At 45.1% G+C, this 24,800-nt stretch overlaps 1 protein-coding gene across 1 annotated transcript in view; it reads right to left on the reverse strand.

Moving 5' to 3' along the window:
- Positions 1-24,800, reverse strand: part of CCND3 (cyclin D3) — a 68,311-nt gene that overhangs the window by 21,347 nt on the left and 22,164 nt on the right. The gene's annotated exons all lie outside the window — the stretch shown is intronic.

Consider the following 24,800-nt stretch of genomic DNA (forward strand, 5'->3'; position numbering starts at 1 on the left):
GGGGGCTGTTTCCCCGCCCATGCGCTCTAGACTGAAAACAGAAAAAGGGATTCTCCCCCCTCCCCACACAATTGTCTTTTTTGCCACCACTGCACCGGAAAGCCATGCCTACCCCTGCCCCTCAAAATCCCCTCCGCTCTCTGATTTCATGGTCTCTTGCTACTGTGGCTACTCCACAGCCAGTGGGAAGGGACACTGACTTTTCACTCCACCCAGTGGACCCAATCTCACCATTGCAGCCTTGCAAAGACCAAGGATGACCAGATAGCAAATGTGAAAAATCGAGTTTGGTGGTGGGTAATAGGCATCTATCTCATAGAATATCAGGGTTGGAAGGGACCTCAGGAGGTCATCTAGTCCAACCCCCTGCTCAAAGCAGGACCAATCCCCAACTAAATCATCCCAGCCAGGGCTTTGTCAAGCCTGACTTTAAAAACCTAGATCATTAGGGTTGGAAGGGACCTCAAGAGAGCATCTAAGTCCAACCTCCTGCTCAAAGCAGGACCAATCTCCAAATGGCCCCCTCAAGGATTGAACCTTTAAGGAAGGAGATTCCAGCACCTCCCTAGGTAACCCATTCCAGTGCTTCACCACCCTCCTAGTGAAATAGTGTTTCCTAATATCCAGCCTAGACCTCCCCCACTGCAACTTGAGACTATTGCTCCTTGTTCTGTCATCTGCCACCACTGAGAATAGTCTAGATCCATCCTCTTTGGAACCCCTCTTCAGGTAGTTGAAAGCAGCTATCAAATCCCCCCTCATTCTTCTTTTCTGCAGACTAATATATATAAGACAAAGCCCCAGATATTGGGACTGTCCCTATAAAATTAGGACATCTAGTCACTCTATAAAGATCCTGCATTAAGACATCAATTGCTTCGAAACATCATCATGCTGCAGTGATGCTAGGTGACAAAACATCACACAGAATCCATCAGTGTCACACTGCCTCAGATAACGTTCTGGGTGCTGTACATAAGGCACAACTGAATATTGCCCTGAGTCAAAGAGTTTACAGTCCAAATAACAGAAAGTAAGAAGAAAGATTGTACTGCGGAAGCCCAGATGAGGGAATCACTTGCAGGGGGGTTGTTTGTTGTTGTTATTTATTATTAGCATTAGTAATATTTTATGACAGTATCTGTCTATCATCAGCGCAACCACCAATGTTATCCAGTTGTGTCGAAACCACATCAAGTTTCAAGATCCGTGAGCACATTATGAGTATTCTTCATGGGGCATGGGTTCACCTGGTTCAAAACAGGACAATCTGGAACTCGCAGAATGGTTGCCAGCTCTGTTAATCGATTATTTCAGTCTCTTCAATATTTAATTTTGCAGCTATTTTTATCTAGGACTCCTGGAAGCTATGAGAACAATCAGATGTGAGTCTGTTGAAAGGATGTCTGTACTGGGCTTTTTTTCTCCAAAACCCATCCCAGTATTGCTAATGCTAGTGCAGCTCCCCTGGAGATTGCAACATTGGGAGCTTGTGTAGACAAGGCTTCCACATCTACTGGTGTTTTTAACAGCATGTAATAATGGTTTTGAAATAACACACTCTGAACTTTTGAAAACTATCCTGAGCTCTTGCGTTTTTAGACTAGAGATTCTTTAGGGCATGAGCTATCTCTCATTGTGATTGTAAAAGTGGCTAGCACAATGGGATCCTCCTCTATCTCTGTTGGGACCTCTAGACGATACTATAATACAAATAATTAAAATAATAATAATTAATACCTGGCTTATCTACATTAGTGTTCCTGGTGTTGCTAACGCTGTTGGAGCTGCACTAGTATTAGCAATGATGGGGGAGATTATTTTTTAAAACATTTTTATTATGTGTGTCTGCATACACAAAGCACTTCGTATGCTCAGCACATGGTTTCTACACATGGTTTTCAAAAGTTCATAAACTTCTTCTTTTAAAACCATTTTTTCAAATTTAGCACAGATTAGCCCACTTTCCAGATTACTGATATGTCAAGTGTAAAAATTTAACTCTGGTTTTGAGTTTTCCAAGCTCAAAAGAAAGTCAAAATGCATCATTTAAAATGAAAAAACATTTTCCCTTCGCAGGTATAGAAGTAGAAAAAGAGCTGAATGCAATTTCTTCAAGCTTTCAAATTAAAAAATTAAAATCTTCATCAGATTGAGAGTGATCATGAGAAATTTCAGCCCAAAAGGTCAAATTTTGAGAACATTCTGAATATGAAAGGAAAGGATTAGAATGAAATGGCCAGCTCATATGAACTTTGTAACTATCACAATGCTGTAATATGGCAACTGTAGGAACAGTTGGAAGCTGGGTGATTAATCATGTAATCATAGAGGTTAGTGGTGGAAAATACTTTCTAGATCATCTACTCCATTCATTTGTTCCTTACTCTATTTTCTAGTGCTTTATCCAGTCTGGGATTAAATGTCTCAAAAGAAGGCGCTTTGCAAAGGGCCACATGTAGCAATTTATGCTGCAGTGTTACTGTGCTAAAACCACATTAGATGTGCTGAGGAGTGGTAGCTGACCCATGGATTCAAACGGGGGTGGGCAAAATTCAGTTTATCTGCAGCAATCTCTAAGAGGAGGCTTGGAAAAAAAGATGTGTAGTCACCACGTTCAGGAGAAATTGAATACACAGATATCATGAACATGTTGGATGAAGTGTCATGTACCTAAGATGGAGATTATGATCAGTAGTACAAATACTAGATTAGTATAAGGCATTCCAGGAGCATTCCAGGAAATAGGTTTGTAATGTATAACATTTCATCTAAAAAGAATGTAGGATCAAAGAAGTTAGAGATTGAACGACCAACCAGATCTTTGAGTTTATTCTCTCTCTCTCTTCCCAAGTTGTATTCACTACCACTTTGAGGCATCTAATACTTTTGCTTGACCTTCTAAAAATCTATGTTCAATCAAAACAGTAACCAAGAAAGAACACATTTTATAAACTTGTTTATTTTTGAGCATAAGCAAAACAAAACAAAAGTCTTTATCTGCCCTGTTCAGGAACGTTGACCCCAAAGAGAAAAAATTCTTTTTTGATCAGAGGCTTCAGAGTTCAAAATGCTGCTCATTTTATATCTCCATAAACATGAAGGTCATGTACATACCAGATTTGATATAAATCACACCTTAGCACTTAAAACTTCCATTTACTTCAAGGAATATGAGATCAGGCATTAGTTCTTTCTATCTAATCTATCTATCTATTTATGCCATTTCTAATGATCTCATCATCATAACTATCATAGTATCTTGGTACTGATTGCATGGTGTGCTACACAACGCTCACACAAAATCTTACAGCAACATAGCACAGAAGAGGAGTAAAGTGGCGAAAGTATGTGGAATTATATTGATTCTATCCCAGTCCTAAAACGGAAAAGGGGAATTTCAGTAGGTGCTATTAGACAGACAAGGTGGGTGAGGTAATATATTTTATTGGACCAACTTCTGCTGGTGAGAGAGACAAACTTTCAAACCACACACAGAGCTGTATCCTGGGATGGACACGGCTACAACTAGATTGCATACAGTAGGTGATAAAACATTCCAAAAATCCACCTCCCATTACAACTTTCTTCCACCTTCCTTCACTTCCTGCTGTGTGGACATGAAATATTTGAAGAATCCCTGAGAGCATTTCTGTAGACCAATCAGATGGAGTTATACTAAGGTGACCCCCACCCCATCCCTTTATTGTTGGCGGCATCTTTTGTTTTGTACACAGAGTGAGGAGGGCCTCAAATCCCACATTTTCAGTAAAAATAGATAGCAGCTATTTTGTTTAGCCAAGCAAAGGGAAACCACAGCGCTGGGTTCTTTGTCCCTACATTTTCTGGACTATGTCCTCTGAAATTGAAAGTTTCAGGTCATATACCAGACATCATAATGGTCTCACTCACGTTTGCTTAGTGTCCCATGAGTGGGTCTAACTCAGCCTGATTGTTAGAAATATGTTGAAGCTGGAGTCAATGCACTGGGGTGTGAGGGGGAGAAGCAGCAGGGAAATGAAGGCTGTTGCATAAGAGAGAAAGTGTTCCTTCCAGATGATGACTTGGCAAAATTGATGCATCTGCCAGCCACATTATCAGGCTAGAAAAGCAAATTACAGACTTCAAGAGTTTGTGTGGAGGGAAGGGAGTACATTCCCGGAAAACCAAATTTTGGTCACTGTTGATCATGGATAGACAACTTCCTGGCTTCAGTGGTAGAGAAGTCAGAAATGTAAAAAAAGGAAATTCCTTCAGAGAAAAAAAAAATTGAGGGTTTCTAGACCTCCAGGATCTCAAACCAGCAATGTTTTCCTTTGCTGAATCACAAGGGGGATCATTTTTTTGGTATGTAGATGATGTACGAACAGTCACCAGCACTAGGAGCTTTTAAAGGGGCACTTAAGCAATAGGTCCAGAATCTCTGTGGATGGGCAGCTGCTACCAAATTCACATTCAGACCACCATTAGGAAGAAGGCTGGAGAAATATGTCAGGCTGTTCATTAAATAAACAGATCCAGTTTGGGACAGATTGTCAGTTTGTGTAAATCAACATAGTGCCATTGGCTTTGATGGAGCTACACTGATTTGCACCACCATGATGTTCGTTCATAGACATGACAGGGTACATCTTCCATACTTCTGTCTTTGCCTTTTGCAGACACTATTCATTCAACTTTGAACTGTCCAGGGCTTGACTATTCTCTTTCTTCTTTGTTAGACCTGACTCAAGCATTATCAATGATGTCATAGTGAAACTGATTAACGTACATGAAGGTCCCGAAAACCAAACCCACATGTATGAGCAAATAACTATAAAATTTACTGTAGGAAATACCCAAAATGAGACTAAAAAACAGACATCATTTCATGTGAGAGTTTAATAATAATACTGCATACTTTTCATCTTAGGATCTCAGGGCACTTTACAAATCTTAATTAGCTAAACTTCATGACCCACTTCACCCCTTGAGGCAGGCGCTTATGATGCCCATTCTACAGAGGGGAAAATTAAGGTACAGAGAAGTTAAGTCACTTGCCCAAAGTTACACAGCAATTCATTGGTACAGTGGGAAATATGAACCAGAAGTCCTGGCTCCTGGTCCCATGCTTTAAACACAACCCTTAAAGGCTCCTTGATGTCCTTTCTCATAATTTAATCATCCTGTTCTCAGGAAAAACTCCCACAGACTTCAAGGAGAGTTTGGCCTGATATTGCAGGATTTGACCCATGGGATGTATGTCCTAATGCTATTTCCTAATAATGGCAACCATTATGCTCCACTTCCTCAGACCTTGTCAAACTTTTGAGTACAAGTAACCATTTCATGATGATATCATCAGGCTGAGCTGTAGAACACTGAATGTCAGCAATCCTTAACTGCATCATGTTGTAGAACAAGCCCTCTGAAGAAGAAAGCTCTGTTTTTGAGCTGGTTGACACAGAGCTCATAGACTCATAGACTCATAGGACTGGGAGGGACCTCGAGAGGTCATCGAGTCCAGTCCCCTGCCCTCATGGCAGGACCAAATACTGTCTAGACCATCCCAGAGAGACATTTATCCAACCTACTCTTAAATATCTCCAGAGATGGAGATTCCACAACTTCCCTAGGCAATCTATTCCAGTGTTTACCCGCCCTGACAGTTAGGAACTTTTTCCTAATGTCCAGCCTAAATCTCCCTTGCTGCAGTTTAAGCCCATTGCTTCTTGTTCTATCATTGGAGGCTAAGGTGAACAAGTTTTCTCCCTCCTTCTGATGACACCCTTTTAGATACCTAAAACTGCTATCATGTCCCCTCTCAGTCTTCTCTTTTCCAAACTAAACAAACCCAGTTCCTTCAGCATTCCTTCATAGGTCATGTTCTCAAGACCTTTAATCATTCTTGTTGCTCTTCTCTGGACCCTCTCCAATTTCTCCACATCTTTCTTGAAATGCGGTGCCCACAATTGGACACAATACTCCAGCTGAGGCCTGACTAGCGCAGAGTAAAGCGGAAGAATGACTTCTCGTGTCTTGTTTACAACACACCTGATTTAACTGTTTCTGTCAGGGATATGATTTTTACACCCATTATAATTATATTGGTACAGATTCCAGTGTGGATGTAGTTATATCAGTATACAAGTGCTAATACCATAATAACCTGGGAATAATCCAGAGGTCAGCAACCTTTCAGAAGTGGTGTGCCGAGGCTTCAGTTATTAATTCTAATTTAAGGTTTCGCGTGCCAGTAATACATTTTAAAGTTTTTAGAAGGTCTCTTTCTCTAAGTGTATAAAATATAACTAAAGTATTGTTGTATGTAAAGTAAATAAAGTTTTTAAAATGTTTAAGAAGCTTCATTTAAAATTAAATTAAAATGCAGAGCCCCCTGGACCAGTGGGCCAGGACCTGGGCAGTGTGAGTGCCACTGAAAATCATCTCACGTGCCACCTTTGGCAGGTGTGCCATAGGTTGTCTACCCCTGGAATAATCTATACCGCTGTAACACCTTTATACTGGTTTAGCTGTGACCACACAAGCAATATCAGTTCCTAAACCAATACAGTTTAAGCAGTACAAAAGCTGACTGTATACAAACACATAGCTTGGGATGCTTGCAGAACAGACCTAAACAGCAATAGGAAGTAGCCACTCTTATGAAGAGGGAAGTCATATGTCTTGTATTTTTACCCTGTAATGGGGCTTTGCAACTGACTGGCTGTATGACCTTGTGCAAATCACTTGCGTCAAAACTTCCAAAAATGGCTACTGATTTTGGGTGTCTCAATTGTGGGGCATGTCGGGCCTGATTTTCAGAAACGTTGAGCACTTGTATCTCCAAATGAAGTCAGTGACTTCAACAGAAATTGTGCTGGTGGACGTCAGCTGAGGATCTGGTCCAATGAACCTGGAAGCAGCACTTCACCTGACTTTTTACAAAAAGCATCAGTACCTATTGTCTTTAGCTTTCATCTGTCATTTTTAGCAGCTGCTTCTGTGCATTTGTTTCCCTTTTCCTAACATGATCTAAAATTAAATTGCATTTTCATTGACTCAAAAATGTACCAAACTCAGGCATCACCTGGTGAATGATTGGTTTTGTTTCTGAACCAGGCCTTTTAGAAACTAAACAAATTCAAGTGGGAAAGAAAGAAAGATAGTAGAGTGAAACTAACCAATTTCAGAAATCAAACTGAGGCTTGGAAAGTCCCCAAATTGAGATTATATTTAGTTAATTTTAGGGGATTATCTGTGGTTACAGTTCATGCAAATTAAAAAAAGAGCTTGTAAATTTTACATATAAAATATATTTTTTAACACACCCTTCCCTTGTCACTCCTTCTTCTCTCCTTCCCCCACCCCGAGTAGATTACATTACCCAAGCTTTGCACACAATATTTTGTGTCTAGGATGTTTTAAATCTTTTTTTTTTGTAATGACTTTTGGCTACATATTATTTTTGTTTGCATGGAAAAGCCAACAAAATGCCTCGCCAATCCTGCCACTGATAAAATGGCGTGGCCCAGCCAATAGAGCAAAAAACCTGGTAGTTAGGACGCCTGGGTTCTATTCCTGGCTCTGCTGTGTGATCATGGACAAATCACTTTCCTAATTTGTGCCTTGATTTCCCCATCTTTAAAATGGGGATAAAGACACTTACCTGCCTTTGTAAAGTGCTTTGAGATCCTCTGATGAAAAGAGCTACTGTAAGTGACAGAAATTAATGGAGTCTGAATTCTTATTGAAATATATATTCATAAGTCCCTACCACAAACAGTTTATAGTCTAAGGCAATATTACCCCGCCTCATTACAAGGCTGTGTGTTGTTCTGCTCTACAAGAGCCTAGGAAGATTGGTGGGCACTCTACACCCCCAACGTGCCTCCTCCATTGAAGTCTAAACATAACTACAAATCCTCCAATGCGGCCCCAAGCTGTCCCTTGGTACCCAGTCCCCCCCACCCCACCCCGAGCTGAGCTCAACCCCTCCCCCAAAGCAGAACACAGGAATCCACCTTCCCATTGTTGTATGAGAAAATCTCATTGGTTCAACTGCTAGGGGACACTCTGTGGCTCTGGGGGAGAAGTCAGGATTGGCCCCCAAGTGTTTAGTTCAATGACGAGCCCAAGTCATAGAGTCCAGATCTAGATTTGAACCTTCCTAATATTTGGAGGTGTTAGTCAGAGTGTTTAGTTTTGATCCATTGTAGACACTGGGGGGAGCAGCCAAAAAGTTTGGACCCAGATTCAGATTCAAACTTTTGCCTCGAAAAGAGCTGGGTTTAGGAGTCAGTGTGTGCAAGGGATGTATCCCTTCATCCAAAGGAAAGCAGGGCTGGAGAGTGGATGCAGGGATGTCCCCTTTCCCGAGGCTCATGTGCTAAGAACCAGGATCATGGACTTACGGTACCACAGTAATAAACCACAGCTAAGAAGAGTTGAAGAGAGAAAAAAGCAAATAAACAGGCAAGTATCTACACTGCGAGACCCACACGGTATGATATTTTTAAATTAAAGCTTGCTCACTGTCCCAATGGACTCAGAGCCTTACTCTGAAGCAGAGCACTGCGGGCCAGCTTCAGAGCTGGTGTCAGTGGGCGGGACTCGGATGAAACCAAGAATCTGGTCTGGATTTGGTTCCACGCCTTCTAGTGTGGACGCTATTCACGGGGGGGAGGGGTGTGGACGTGGCTCTGTGTGTGTGTATCTATGGAGGTGTGTAGTGGCTGCAAGGCAAGGAGGGCAGGGCAGAAGGAAAGGGCCCTACTTCTTTCACCCAGCTGCACAGCACCTGGACTGCTAATCCCTTATAACAAGGGCTGGACAGAACAACTATGGGAATCTGAACTAAAAGCAAACCCCACACCCTCCAGCCAATAAACCTTTATACTAAGCTAGCTAGCTACACTCAGTGCACCTTGGAGTAACTGACAGGGAAAATCTTGTGTTGACCCTGGAATGGCTTCCTAGAGGGGAAGAGTATGAACCGGAGGGTACAGATTTAGCTCTGATTTACACCTCATTGATTTCAGTGAGGTTTCACAGGGTATCAATCAATGCAATATTTAGTCCCATGTCAGCTTCTTCCTGGGAGTGGAGGATATCTGAGTTCCTCCAGCAGAATGGAGGTTAGTGACTGCTCCATCTTTGCATACATGGAAGTGCTGTGCACTGCAGACTCGCAGGTCTGAAACCTAAGGGACTGTCCCAAGGATCACCCAATAGCTTTGCTGTCACCCTGCTGTATTGCAGCAGGTTGCCAGCCAATACTCATTGTGTACTTCCCCATCCATCCTGACCCTGTGAAGTGAGGGGACACATCCAGCTCTCCCTGCTCAAACACTGCCCCTGTCACAGATCAAAGAGAGAGGAATAACACTAGGCCCTTCTCTAATACCCTCCAAATATTTACAAACACTAGTGAATTAAGTCTCACTACACCCTTTGCAAAGAAGGTATTATTATATCTCCATTTTACAGATGAGGAAACTGAGGCACAGAGAAGAGACGTAACTTGTCCGAGGCCACACAAGGAGTCAGTGGCATAGGTGGGAATAGAAGCTTGGACTCTTCTGATGCAAATCCCCTCTGCTAAGCCCTAGACCACATTCCATAAGACGAATGCCCTTCCCTGCAAAGGCAGACTTCATTGTATCACTTTCAATTATAATATTCAAGATATCCACAATAAAAGACAATATATATGCATCTCTGCTAGCAAATTTCTTGTCATTACATATAATCTTATAAATAAATCTGCCGTTACATTAACATGCTAATGAAATAAGCTCTGAGAATGTATACACACACTTCATTTACATCTATGCACAGCTTCAGTGAAGTGACTCCAGATTTACACCAGTGCAAAGAAGACATAAAATGCTACGGTTCTGATTTGACCACACTACCCCATGGTAATGGAGAATCAGAACCACTGAACTGTGACGTGCAGGTTGGGCTGCTAGCAGGATATTGTCTGTAGCAATTAAGTGGCAAGTTTCCTTCCCACTGCAAACTGACAAACCAATAGGTGCCTGTGAATAGGCATGAGTGCATCTTGATTTATTTTTGTAGCAGAGTATATTTATTTGTAAGATGAATCGACAGACCATGTCCCCAAAACAAGTGCTAACATCTGCAGCAGCGAGCAGCATGCTGGGCAGGCTGGCTCCTTGGCTCAGCTGACCAGATCGCTCCAAGATTTAGAACAATCAAAGATGTGCTTTGTTTTACAGGTGTCCATTTCGGGGACTTCATGCTGTACATTGGCTCCCTCGCCCCGTAAAAGTCTCTGTTGTTACTACCCATGCAGCTCCACCAGTGGGAGCAATGGAGGGAGCCCTAAACTAGTGTCGGCTAGTGCTCGCCCATCGCCTGCAGGAAATCCAGGCAATACAGCAGTTAAAACATGGGCATCCAGTGGCAAATGGTCTACGGTGGGGTTCCCACCATTACTGCAGCTACTGAAGCTGCACCAGTATTAGCAGCTGTGATAAGTATTAGGGGGAAAAGGCCAGTGCAGGGGTGACCAATCTGTGACTCCAGAGCCGCATGCGGCTCTTCAGAGGTTAATATGCGGCTCCTTGCACAGGCGCTGACTCCAAGGCTGGAGCTACAGGCGCCAACTTTCCCATGTGCTGTGGGGTGCTCACTGCTCAATCCCCTGCTGAGCCTCAGATCCTGCCACCACTCCATCCCTTCCCCCAAGGCCTCTGTCCCTTCCCCCGAGCCTGCCATGCCCTTGCTCCTTCCCCCTCCGCCAGAGCCTCCTGTGTACCGCAAAACAGCTGATTGCGGTGGGTGGGAGGAGTGGGGAGCGAGGAGGAAGCGCTGATTGGTGGGGCTGCCGATGGGCGGGAGGCACTGGGGGGTAGTGGATGGGGGGCTGCTGACGTATTACTATGGCTCTTTGGCAATGTTCATTGGTAAATTCTGGCTCTTTCTCAGGCTCAGGTTGGCCACCCCTGGGCTAGTGTAATAACCACACCTTGCTCCTAGATAGTGCTTTCCAAAAGAGGTCAGTATGATTATCCCCATTTTACAGACGGGAAAACCAAGGCAAAGAACACCCGGCAGCATAGCCCAGACTAGAAGCCAGGCCTCTTGAAGCCCACTCTTGAAGTGCTCTAACCACTAGGCAACAGTGAACAGGCGAGACTGCAGCTGAATCACAGCTCAGTTCTCCGAGGGAGCAGGACAGAGGCAGAATCATACTGGAGGGTCCCATTCAGACGTATTCTCATGGGCTCAGTCCTCATGCAGGGTTTGTACCACAGATCTCTGCCCCATGCCCTACTCCAGGCAATGATCATTTGCATACATTTTCCGTTGCTCTGATTTGGGACTGTAAAGCTGCTGAGCAGTCACTCTAGTCCCATACAGGTAATTTCCCATTATGGGACAAATGACAGCTCAGCCAAGGGGACCATTTTGAAAAGGAAAGTACGGTTGTTGGCTCCCCTCTGCTGCTCTGGTAAGGAAGCCTCTTTGCCAGCCCGAGTCCAGGCCTGAATCATTGATAAGCACAGAACTCCCACCCTTCACAGGCATCAGAGCTGCTGGTTATCTACACAGCCTCAGTGCAGGCAGCAGGGACTGTGCTTTTCAGGCCTACCAGGAGCTTTATGTTATAACAGAAGTGTCCCCTCCCTCCCAACAGGCTTGATCCAAAGCCCACGGAAGTCAAGAGAAAGATGCCCATTGAGTTGAATGGATGAGACCTGCATGTGTTGGAGTGGAGACCTTGTCAGATTCTGAATCAGTACGAAGATCCCCAGAGCAATTCAAAGACATGGGCATGGCCCAAGGGAGAGAAAGAATAGAACATTATCCACTGCATTATGGCAAATGATAGAAACTGAGTGGGTGGGTAGATACAATAGGTAGTGAGTGAAAAAAAAAGCTTGCAGAGCCCTCAGCGCCCTGCTGAGATGAATTGCATTGCTCCACTCAGCTGGCAAGGTTGCATGAGGAAATGGAACCACCAGGCCTGGCAGGGAGCTTTCATTTCCCAGGCTGAAGTTTGAATGGCCCACAAGATGGAAAGCAGAAATAGAGATTTTTGTTTCCCACACCCAGGTTCCAAGAGCATGTCAGAGGCACTGGGGTCTTTCATACTAAGGATCTGGGTGCAAATGTCAAGCCGGAGAGCAGTACAAAGGATTTTAACTTCCAAACCCTGGACATATAGCGAAAAATTGGAGAGACAAACGCACACACTGGTAAAAAGAGGAAGAGAGATAAAAGGCAGAAGGTAGAACAGTGAAGCTAGGCCAAGGGCTAGAGTTTTTAAAAGAACTCAACATCCAGCAGCTCCCATTGCTCTCAAAGGGGGGAAGAGGTGGGGTCACAGTTTTTATTTTATGTTTATTTATTATTCTGAACAATTGAAGCGCTAATCATTTAGTAATGGAGGTAATATCTATGGAAAAGCGTGTCCACATTTCTGACCAGATCCTTGGAAGGACAAAGGCATTAGAATGATTTCAGTCTTAGCAGAAGAGACTAACCCCCAAGCATCCAGTCTGAGTTTTACAATAGCCTCAGAACATTCTAGAATGATTTCCAGACTGAGCGACCTAGCCTCTCTGGTATGGGCGAGAGTGGTGTTGGCCTCAGTCTGGGTTTTCAACCCACTCATGCAGAAGGTGGGGACAGTCTCTGAACAGGAGTCTGAGTGACCCAATCTAATATATTAAATGGCAGGTGCATTACCGGCTGCCCATAGCAGGGGATGGGCAGTGGATAGATTCAAGTCTCTGACCACTCTAAGCTGGACTAGGGGAGACTGATTGAATTACAGTCAGGGGTGAAAGAAACTTAAAGGACTTGCCGGTACTCCAGAGTCCTGCAGAGGGGGAGGGGTCTCAGCTGGAAGAGGTGTGGCCTCTATCGGAAGAGGTGGGACCTTTAAATCCCAGGGCTTTTAAATCAGGATTTAAAGGGCTCAGGGATTCAGCTGAAGCTAGGAGCCGGGCCCTTTAAATCACCCCCAGAGCTATCAGCTGCAGAGCTGGATGGGAGCCCTGGGGTTTGGGCAGGGGTGAAAGTAATTTACATTTCTTACCCATATGGTCCGATTGCAAGCAACCCACCCATCTCTCCTACGTACTTCATGGATCCCTCCCATAGCATGACACAGAGAGAGAAAATAAAGCTACTATTACTACTACCAGCACTGTCTGTAATAAAACTTTACTATTGGAATAAGCCTGAAAAAGTGAAAACTCACTGTCACATTTTTCTCCGTGTCTTCCCTCCTCCTCCTCCTCCTCCTCCAGCCAGGCTGTGGTCACTAGGCTCCATGCTTTCTCCCTGCCTGGCACTCAGCAGCTGCAGGGGCTTCCCTCTAGCTTGCAGCTTGCAGCAGGGAGACTGGCTGAGGGAGGGAGAAGCCTGCCTCCTGCATAAGAACAGTTTAAACTCAGCTGTTCCCTGTGCAGTTCAGTAACATTTCAAAGAGGATCTGCAAGCAGTTTGGACATCACAACCATGATCCTCTGCTGGGGAGAGAATGGGATAGATTTGAACTTGGAAATGGTTCCTGATTTTGATTGTGTTTTTTGTGTATAGGAGATCCTCTGATCCTGGGGGCAGAAAAGAACTGCCCCTGCCATGGTCACACACACCTTCCCGCCCCCAACAACAACTGGGAGTGAAATTAACAAGGATGCCAGAAACGGCTTCCAATCCTGGAGGGCTGAGCTGCGCAGGGAACAGCTGAGTTTAAACTGTTCTTATGCAGGCAGCAGCAGCAGACATCTCAGCCAGTGTCCCTACTGCAAGCTAGAGCCTAGAGGAGAACCCCTGCTGGGGTAGGGGGAGGAATGCAGAGCCTTGTCTGCAGCCTGGCTGGAGGAGGAGGAGGAGGAGGGGGAGGGAGGAGACAAGAAACCAATGTGACAGTGAGTTTTCCCCTTCCACCTGCTTTTATTAGCTCTGGATTTAAGCTGTGCAGCCAAATGCTTGTATTTGTTGTGTATATTAGTATTGGAGAGAGACCCCCTCATCCCCGGGGGCAGACAAGGATTACCCCTGCCATGGTCAAACACCCGCCCGCCCCCAGCTACTGTGAGTGAAATTAACAAGGATGCCAGAAACCACTCCTAACCCCAAGGGCTGAACTGCTCAGGGAGCAGCTGAGTTTAAACTATTCTTATGCAGGGGGCAGGCTTGTCCCGCTGTCAACCAGTCTCCTTTTCTTACTGGTCCTCCGTACCGGCCCGTACCAGCTTACTTTCACCTCTGATTATAGGGTTGTCATGCCTCACCTCAAGCAGCTACCCTGGAGTTATGGAGTGACCCATGGCCCTTTCTTGCTTTTCTGGCCAAGGGAAGATGCACTGTGGATTGTTGCAGGGAGGAAGGAAAGACAAGAGAGGAAAGGAGGATCTAAACAGTTTGAGGATGGATAGAGAAGCCATTCAACGAACCTGTATCACTTCTTCAATATCTTGTGCCCCTGCTTTGGAGATTAGGGGCCGTTGTACACAGAGGGACAAGGGACGCAGGCATGACCCCCAGATAGGGGGCTCCTGAGGAGATTGTTGCTCAAGGAGCTTTTCAGAACTCAGCTCTTTGGGTTTGACTCTCCTCTCACCTGCACCAGTGTAAATCAGGAGAAGCTCCACTGAAGACAATGGACTTGCACTGGGATAAGCGACAGGAGAACAAGGCCCTCCCACTGCACTTGGGTGGGGAAACACTCTTTCTGCATCACTAGCAAATTGCTGTGCAATAAACTGAGTCTAGAAAACCCTCCCCCCTCCTCAAGGCCTGGGCCTCCCCGGTGAAGTCCGTTGGCTCACTTGGCTCTGCTGAAGGGCATCAATGCTTCACTTGCTATTTTGGACAAAGCCTTTTTCCTGTGGTCACGCTCCGTGGCTGAGGAGCCACACACATGTGTGCAGTAACCACTTGGCTCCCGGTTCAAAACACAGATGTTTCGTTACTTGAGGGAAGAGGGGGTCAGTCAATCAATCCCCTCTGGCACGTACAGCACCCACGAGCACTTCCTAATATAGAAGCAAGGATCAAGCTCACAAGCTAATGGGCCACGCAGAGTTAAAGACACGAGGACTTGATCTGGCTTCCATTGGAGCAAAACTCCTAACGAACTTCAGTGGAAGCATGATTGAGCCCTCAAATGCCGTTCTGTTCTGTAGAAGCCCCACTTTGCTGGAGTCTGTAGGAAAAGAAAGGTAGATCTGGGCATTATTAGCAAACTGCTGGGTCTGGGCAGGTCATAAAGGCTTCCCAATGAGAACGAACGCAGTAAATGGGCAATGTTTTCCATTTCCTATTTCATTGCAATAATACTCCCACCTAGTCATTTTCAGTGCATGAGCCTAAACATGACCTTTACATATTTGAGAGTGGAGAGACAAAGTGAGTGAGGTAATATCTTCTACTGGGCCAACTTCTGCTGGTGAGAAAGACAAGCTGTCAAGCTTACACAGAGCTCTTCCTCAGAACTGAGAACGGTACTCCGAGCATCACAGCTGAATGCAAGGTGGAACAGATTGTTTAGCGTAAGTAGTTAGCCCATATTCTAAGAGACCATTCAACATAAGAGTGGTCCAATAAAAGAATTTTATTGTCCAAATTCCGAAGGCAGCTTCCACGGGGTCCCATAAGGAGATCCTGGACATCCTTTCCCAAAATAACAACAGATGATGTCCGTGGCTAACATGGCTACAACTACATTGCATATTTGACAGTGAAAAGCCAGCCCTAATTCCTGCCGCTTCCTTTCAAGCCTATGAGGCCAAATGATGCAATTTCTAAGCAAGATTAATAAGGGACATAGGTCGTTTTATATGGATATCAAGAATATCCAGTTATCATAATTAATTATAAGCATTATAGAAGGGATATTAAACTTCATGCTTCAGAGCTAACCCAATGTTCAACTATTAGAAATCAGGATGAGCACTCATGTGGGGGGCTGATTATCTCATGATATTTATTGCGGGATTCCTATACCTTCCTCTGAAGCATCTGGTACTGGACACTGCCAGATACAGGATATTGGACTGGATGGACTTCGGGTCTGACCCAACTCCTACACTCCTAATTCCTTTAGCAAACCTCCTAGTGGGAGAACAAAAAGCACTTAAACTGCCTGATAAATAGTATTTCCAAGAGTAGAATTATCTATGTCCACAATAGAAGAAGGAAGAAGTGTTGGTTAGCAATTAGAGCAAGAAACTAGGAGTCAGGACTCCTGGGTTCTTTTCCCAGTTCTGCTGGTGACTTGTTCTGTAGCCTAGGGCAGGTCACGTAACCACTGCATGCCTCAGTTTACCATATGTAAAATGGCGGTAATGGGGGAAATTCAGCTCTCAGGAGGCAGACATATCTCCACTGAAGTCAATGAGTTGCTCTCACTTGTACCAAGGTGAATTTGTGTAACTCAATGACGTTCCAGCCAATCATATTGCAGCCACTTACCCCATTTGTCTGATTAATATGTACATGCCTCATAGGAGGGTTGTGTGTGCATTAATTAATATGTTAAAATATTGCTCAGGCATGCAAGAGTGAAATCAGGAAGGCAAAATCACACTTGGAGTTGCAGCTAGCAAGAGATATTAAGAGTAACAAGAAGGGTTTCTTCAGGTATGTTAGCAACAAGAAGGTCAAGGAAAGTGTGGGCCCCTTACTGAATGAGGGAGGCAACCTAGTGACAAAGGATGTGGAAAAAGCTAACGTACTCAATGCTTTTTTTGCCTCTGTCTTCATGAACAAGGTCAGCTCCCAGACTGCTGCACTGGGCAGCACAGCATGGGGAGGAGGTGACCAGCCCTCTGTGGAGAAAGAAGTGGTTCAGGACTATTTAGAAAACTGGACGAACACAAGTCTATGGGGCCAGATGCGCTGCATCCGAGGGTGCTAAAGGAGTTGGCGGATGTGATTGCAGAGCCATTGGCCATTATTTTTGAAAACTCATGGCAATTGGCGGAGGTCCCGGATGACTGGAAAAAGGCTAGCATAGTGCTCATCTTTAAAAAAGTGAAGGAGGAGGATCTGGGGAACCTCAGACCAGTCAGCCTCACCTCAGTCCTTGGAAAAATAATGGAGCAGGTCCTCAAGGAATCAATTCTGAAGCACTTGGAGGAGAGGAAAGTGATCAGGAACAGTCAACATGGATTCACCAAGGGCAAGTCATGCCTGACTAACCTAATTGCCTTCTATGACGAGATAACTGGCTCTGTGGATGAGGGGAAAGCAGTGGATGTGTTATTCCTTGACTTTAGCAAAGCTTTTGATCCGGTCTCCCACAGTATTTTTGCCAGCAAGTTAGAGAAGTATGGGCTGGATGAATGGACTATAAGGTGGATAGAAAGCTGGCTAGATCATTGGGCTCAACGGGTAGTGATCAATGGCTCCATGTCTAGTTGGCAGCCGGTATCAAGTGGAGTGCCCCAAGGGTCGGTCCTGGGGCCAGTTTTGTTCAATATCTTCATTAATGATCTGGAGGATGGCGCGGACTGCATCCTCAGCAAGTTTGCAGATGACACTAAACTGGGAGGAGTGGTAGATACGTTGGAGGGTAGGGATAAGATACAGAGGGACCTAGACAAATTTGAGGACTGGGCCAAAAGAAACCTGATGAGGTTCAATAAGGACAAGGGCAGAGTCCTGCACTTAGGACGGAAGAATCCCATTCACTGTTACAGACAAGGGACCAAATGGCTAGGAAACTTCTGTAGAAACGGACCTAGGGGTTACAGTGGATGAGAAGCTGGATATGAGTCAACAGTGTGCCCTTGTTGCCAAGAAGGCTAATGGAATTTTAGGCTGTATAAGTTGGGGTATTGCCAGCAGACCAAGGGATGTGATCATTCCCCTCTATTCAACATTGGTGAGGCCTCATTTGGAGTACTGTGGGGCCCCACAGTACAAGAAGGATGTGAAAAAATTGGAAAGAGTCCAGCGGAGGGCAACAAAAATGATTAGGGGGCTGGAGCACATGACTTATGAGGAGAGGCTAAGGGAACTGGGATTGTTTAGTCTGCAGAAGAGAAGAACGAGGGGGATTTGATAGCTGCTTTCAACTACCTGAAAGGGGGTTCCAAAGAGGATGGATCTGACTGTTAGTGGTAGCAGATGACAGAACAAGGAGTAATGGTCTCAAGTTGCAGTGGGGGAGGTTTAGGTTGGATATTAGGAAAAGCTTTTTCACTAGGAGGATGGTGAAGTACTGAAATGGTTTACCTAGGGATGTGGTGGAATCTCCTTCCTTAGAGGTTTTTAAGGTCAGGCTTGACAAAGCCCTGGCTGGGATGATTTAGTTGAGGATTGGTCCTGCTTTGAGCAGGGGGTTGGACTAGATGACCTCCTGAGGTCCCATCCAACTCTGATATTCTATGATTCTATGATAAACACTCTAAGAGGCTACAAGTGTTTTAAAATCCTCAGATAAAAGCTAAATTTCAAAGTATTATTGATTCTCATCTCATCAAACCATATCAATCAATACCGAGTCAGGTCAAGAAGATCTAATAATTATCCATGAAAATGATACCCTGCTGTGGAATGGCTCAGATAAGACATGTGGAAAGCAAACTAGTAATTAACAAATAATCAGTATAAGTTATTAATATTATTGTTTTTTGTATTACAATGGTACCTAAAGGCCCCAATCACATTCATGGCCCCATCGTGTTAGAAGCTGTACACAAGCATAGTAAGACTCTGCCCTGAAGAGCTGACAGTCTAAACAGACAACACAGAGGAGGATCAGAGGAGAGACTGAAGCACAGAGAGGGGAAGTAACTTGGCCAAGGTCACACAGCAGGTCAGTGGCAGAACTGGGAACAGAACCTCTGACCTTGTCTACACTTAAAAGTTTTGAAGGCATAGTTAACATGGCAAAACTTCCCTAGTATGGATGCAGTTATACCGGTATTCAAGGGCATGTACTGGTATACCTTATTCACGATTCAGTGAAGATATCCCAGTATAAAGCACCTTGTACCAGTACAACTGCATCCACAGAGACCACACTAGGGCTTTTACCAGCATAACTATGTCAGCAAAAAGCCACACCGTTCATCAACATAGTTATCCAGTAAAACTTTTTTAGTTTAGACCAGGCCTATGTCTTCTGAGACACACCCAAAGAGATTGATATCAGTGATAAAGAAAATGCTCATTACCATGTGAGGTGTGGGGCTGAGGGTTAATGCAATTAATGAGTATAAAAGGAAATCAGAGCTGGGTCACTGAAGCCTAAAGGGAAGAAAAAACAAACCAGGGAAAAAAAATCCTGCAACCCCCACGAAGATAACAATCGAGTGCCACACCTCGGCTGACCTCAGCTCACTCTCATTGCATAGCTACTGAAACTGTAACTTGACAAACTGGCAGGGTGGGGCGACAAGCAAACTTCACATCTGTAAAGAGGATCCTTCACTAACTCCGCCCATCCCTCAACAACAGCTGGAAAGAGCATGTGCAGAAAAATCCTCAGCAAAACAAGAAAACTTCAGAGAGGATGTTTTTCTCCAAAGACCCTGGGAAGAGGTTTTATTTTTCTACCTAAAAATAAAATAGAAACATTCCATCTGTTGCTCTGTCTCTGTTTATCTCTGTGCCACATACTGTCCCTTGTGGTACAGAAGAGACAGGATTTGGCTGTGATGAATATAAAGGGGATTTTGTATTGAGGCTGCTGGACACAAACATACCTTCTCTGTCTCTAGCTCCCTGATATCGGGTTTCATAGCATGGATCCAGTGGCCAGGGAATGGGTTGGTAACTACACAGCACCTGCATATGCATAAGGGCTAAAATCCAGATGAACTGGCAGGCACAATTCTGGGGTGTAAATATGGAAGAAGGCAAGAAGCTACAGACTGCTCAGAGAGACAACCCCTAATGCCCCCTCGCACTGTCAGATCTGCAACTGCTTTTTCCATAGCTCAACAGATTACACAGATACTTACATTGGAAACTTGCAGGGGCTGCAGATGCTGCTATGATCCTATAACAGGAATGACAGAAAAGCCATGTCTGTGACCCACGCCCTAGATTCCACCCACAGTCAATGCACAGGCCCCCATGTGCAATGTCCTTTTACTAGAGCTTTGCATTTGGCCCTTTCTTTCCCTCTCCCGTTCTTTTTTTAATTATTACTCCTGTGTGGGTCTTTAGGAGATCTTTGCAGATGGTGGCCTGAAGTTTCAAAGCCTAATCAATGCATCCCAGCTTCTGCATTATCGGAGCTCTCAGAGGACGCCCTGTGACACACGTCCATGCCAGAAAGGTCAGAGATAAGTAAAAGGTCCTTTTGTGCTCCAGCTTCCCCGCCTGCAGTTTGTTGTCCGGGTTTCTTAGAATCTATCTCCTTTTGAAAGAAGAAAGAAAAAAAACACAACTTCATGTTGACTGCGACAGATAGTGCTTCCATCGGCATCTGGCGCTCTGCTTCATAACGCCCAGAGAGCCTCGCCTGCGCGGCACAGGCAGGGCCCTGTCTGTAAGGATAGCTTTATACTCACTGCAAAGGGCAAGAGTCCCTTGTGGCTGGCTGCATCTTCAAAGGTGGTCGAGCAATCAAAGTTGCATGTGAACTAGGTGACTGGCTTGCCTGTGAAAATTTGCATGTTCACAAGATGGCTTGTGCCTTGGAACGAAGCCCCTAGCACGGCAGAGCTGAAATGTAATGCATTACCAAACACAAATGTGCTATTTATCTTGCACGTCTGCATGAGAGTATATTAACAAATGAGGCTTCATACAGGGTGAAACTAACCCCTGCAAGGAGCCATCACAACGCCTATGCACCACCTAAGCATCACTTCAGTCCTCCAACTTGAGCTTAAGCACTGCATAGGCTGTGAGCTGGCTCTTTGCACTCACCCCATAGTCAGTTAGCCAAAGAACTTTCATAACATGGAATGCCTTTGGTGAAAGGTGCTACCGACATGTATTGTGTGATGAATAAACTTATGATTCATATTACATTATCAGTGTAATGGAGTGGCCTGCCCCTTTGCCAGCCAACCTGATCCTATTAGGCCTGCCCACTACATATGCAATAGAGTATGTATGGTAGAACCAGCTGAGTATGGAGGTGCTGATTCCCCTATAAAGGGCAGCAGAAAGCAACCAGAGAAGGGGCTGCCAGGGAGTTAGGGCATGTTTACGCTTGCAGCTGTAATTCCCCACTGGAGGAGATGAAGCCCTGCTAGCATTCTAAAACTGCAGCAGCAGGAGGGGATAGTAAGGTGGGTGTGTTGTGTGTGTGTCAGGCCATGTCTACATCTAAAATTTTGCAGCGCTGGTTGTTACAGCTGTATTAGTACAGCTGTATAGGGCCAGCGCTGCAGAGTGGCCACACTTACAGCAACCAGCGCTGCAAGTGGTGTTAGATGTGGCCACACTGCAGCGCTGTTGGGCGGCTTCAAGGGGGGTTCCGGGAACGCGAGAGCAAACCGGGAAAGGAGACCCGCTTCGCCGCGGTTTGCTCTCGCGTTCCCGGAGCCACCCTGCAAACCGCAGGGAAGGAGACCTGCTTGCTCGGGGCTCCGGGAACTAGAGAGCAAACCGGGAAAGGAGACCCGCTTCGCCGCGGTTTGCTCTCGCGTTCCCGGAGCCACCCAGCAAACCGCAGGGAAGGAGACCTGCTTGCTCGGGGCTCCGGGAACTAGAGAGCAAACCGGGAAAGGAGACCCGCTTCGCCGCGGTTTGCTCTCGCGTTCCCGGAGCCACCCAGCAAACCGCAGGGAAGGAGACCTGCTTGCTCGGGGTTCCGGGAACGAGAGAGCAAATCGGGGAAGGAGACCAGCTTCGCCGCGGTTTGCTCTCGCGTTCCCGGAGCCACCCAGCAAACCGCAGGGAAGGAGACCAGCTTGATTACCAGAGGCTTCCTCCTTCCACGGAGGTCAAGAAAAGCGCTGGTAAGTGTTTACATTGGATTACCAGCGCTGGATCACCAGCGCTGGATCCTCTACACCCGAGACAAAACGGGAGTACGGCCAGCGCTGCAAACAGGGAGTTGCAGCGCTGGTGATGCCCTGCAGATGTGTACACCTTCAAAGTTGCAGCGCTGTAACTCCCTCACCAGCGCTGCAACTTTCTGATGTAGACAAGCCCTTAGTCACAGCCCCAGCTCGAAGAGTAGGCCTACCAAAGCAGGGAATGGCTGTTGGGATAAACAGACTGAAGCAGGAAAACCCAAGTCTTCGGCGAGAGGCCTCGAGGCTAGGAAGGCCTGGGGGCCCCCTGGTGAGAAAGATGGGTAGTATGGACATGTTGCAGACTTTAGAACTTTATTTTGGGAATGATTTTTGTTGGGAGGGGCGTGACTGAGCCAGAGAAGAGTTGTTTGATTTAAGGGGTTCTGAGCTGAAAATGAGGGAAAATGAGGCAGGGTACTTGCAGAGTGACGTCAGGCCCTGGGGAGCTACTTGGGAAGTGGTTGGCCTGTTAACAATCAGCAGTTAATTATCAAGTGCTAATTATTATTAATTAGATAGCAATCCCAGCATGTTAAGCACTGGACATCTTGTACAATGACACAAATTGCTCAGCCCATTTTGTTGGATTAATTTTGCAACCCACTTACATAAGAACATAAGAACGGTCGTACCGGGTCAGACCAAAGGTCCATCTAGCCCAGTATCATGTCTACCGACAGTGGCCAATGCCAGGTGCCCCAGAGGGAGTGAACCTAACAGGCAAAGATCAAGTGATCTCTCTCCTGCCATCCATCTGCATTCTCTGACAAACAGAGGCTAGAGGACTTGCCCTGTCCATAACAATCTAGAGCATTGTTATGGCTCCAAGAGGTAACTTCTGGCAGGGGGTTCTATGGCTGTGACATGGCTTGTGACTTTTGCTCTCTCTAACATAACAATAAGCAGAAAATGTCCAGTTATGGGTTTGGGAGGGCAGGACGGGTTAATGTCCATTAGATAATGTCTCTGATATTTTTAATAGGTGATAAATTACAAATTAATTGGATGTGAGCAGTAAGGAAGCAAAATCTGCATTAACTGAGTTGCAAAGATATGGGGGAAAAGCATTGTTCAATAGCAGTCAACTTTTGGTCTAGCCGTGCTCTCACAGCAGCTACTGGGAATCTGACCATTGACTTCAGAGTCATGCCAACACTGAGTGCTCTTGCAAATCCCACACATGTGGTTGAATTAGTTAACGTCTGTAATGTTTCTAAAGGGCTCTGCAAATGTAGATCTCTATCCACCAGGTAGCGCAATTATTATGATGTGGTGACAACGTTAAGGAACATTGGGATGAATTTCACATATGAGAGACAACTTGAGACGTGGAATAAAGCTGAGGCGTCGTCTATACTAGGAACTTATGTCACTAGAGCTACGTGGCTCAGGGATGTGGAAAATCAACAGCCCTAAGCAATGTAGTTATACTGACCTAACCTCCGGTGTAGACAGCACTACGTTGACAGGACATCATTAGAATTTAGTGGTGAGGGAGAGGCAGTCTGCAGTCAGATCACTTCCTTACTTTACCACTGACCTGCTGCATTACCTTGGGCAAGTCAGTTAGGCCCAAATCCTCAATGGGATTTAGGAACCTAAATCCCATTGAAATCAGTTTGAGTTAGGCCCCTAAATACCTTGGAGAAAGTGGGCCTTCCTGGATCCCTGCCTCGGTTTCCCTATCTGAAAAGTATTTTGAGATCTGTGGATGGAAATACAGCAATAACTGGCTTTTATAAGAGTTAAGTGTTATTTATATTTGGTGGGTTATTAATTTCCAACTGCAGTATAAATACAAGTTGCTTATGTCTTTAGTGGAAAGAGTCAAAGACATCTTTGATCTATGAATCTTTGTATTGATCCACTCTTCCTCCCTGCATTCCTCCTGTAGTTTCCATTGGAAAAGCCTCTTATACTGTATTGCTGTGAGCTCTTCAACAGCTACCACTTTTTATTTCCGTTACAGTTTTCACAGCAGACGAAGTGAGCCCTGCGTATAGTTTGTGCTTCATTGTGTTGAACTGGTCGAGCGCTTTGGGATATGAATTGCACTGTGCAAAGGTGACAGATCATGACAAAACGCTGTTTTATTTAGTGAGAAGATGACTCATATGGTTTTGTTCGTTATAGTGGTGACAAGCTTAAAAAGGACATTACACAAAATAATGCAGAAATAATAGGGGAAATCAGCTTACATAAAAGGAGAACAGTCTAGCTCCACAAAGCCCCATCATCATTACACCACACAGTGGTCTAAATGCACACTGGAATCCCAACCCTTTGAGTTAAGTGACACAGGCAGTTACCCACAGGCAGATAATATGAGAGGAAGGATGGTTCTGTGGCCTAGGCTGGGACTCAGGAAATTGGGCTTCAGATCCCAGCTCTGTCTCAGCTCCCTGTGTAAATCAAATAATCTCTCTGTGCCTCAATTACCCATCTGTAAAATAGACATCATCCTATCTGATATATTTCTTCTGCCCCTTTGTCTGTTTAGATTGGAATTTCTTCTGGGGACTCTCTCTTACTATGGGTATGTACAACACTTTGCACAATTAGACCCAGATCATGGCTGAGGCTTCTAGATGTGACTGCAATTTAAATAATTAATAACAACTTGTCTCTCAAAATTTGATGTCTAGAGTCTGTCAACTTGGCTGGTGAAATCCTCTGGAGTTTCTAATCTCGACAGGAGAAAGCCTTTTCTGCAGAGATTAGATTCTTGCATATTCTTGCCAGAGCAACCAATTCCCACTTTCTTCAGTACCCTTAGGTAACAAAATGTCCTCTACAGAATTGTTTCAGGACACCGCTTTACATCACATGCAATAGTAAGTCTGA

This window comes from Gopherus evgoodei, chromosome 4 (assembly GCF_007399415.2).
Source record: "Gopherus evgoodei ecotype Sinaloan lineage chromosome 4, rGopEvg1_v1.p, whole genome shotgun sequence".
Lineage (NCBI taxonomy): Eukaryota > Metazoa > Chordata > Testudines > Testudinidae > Gopherus > Gopherus evgoodei.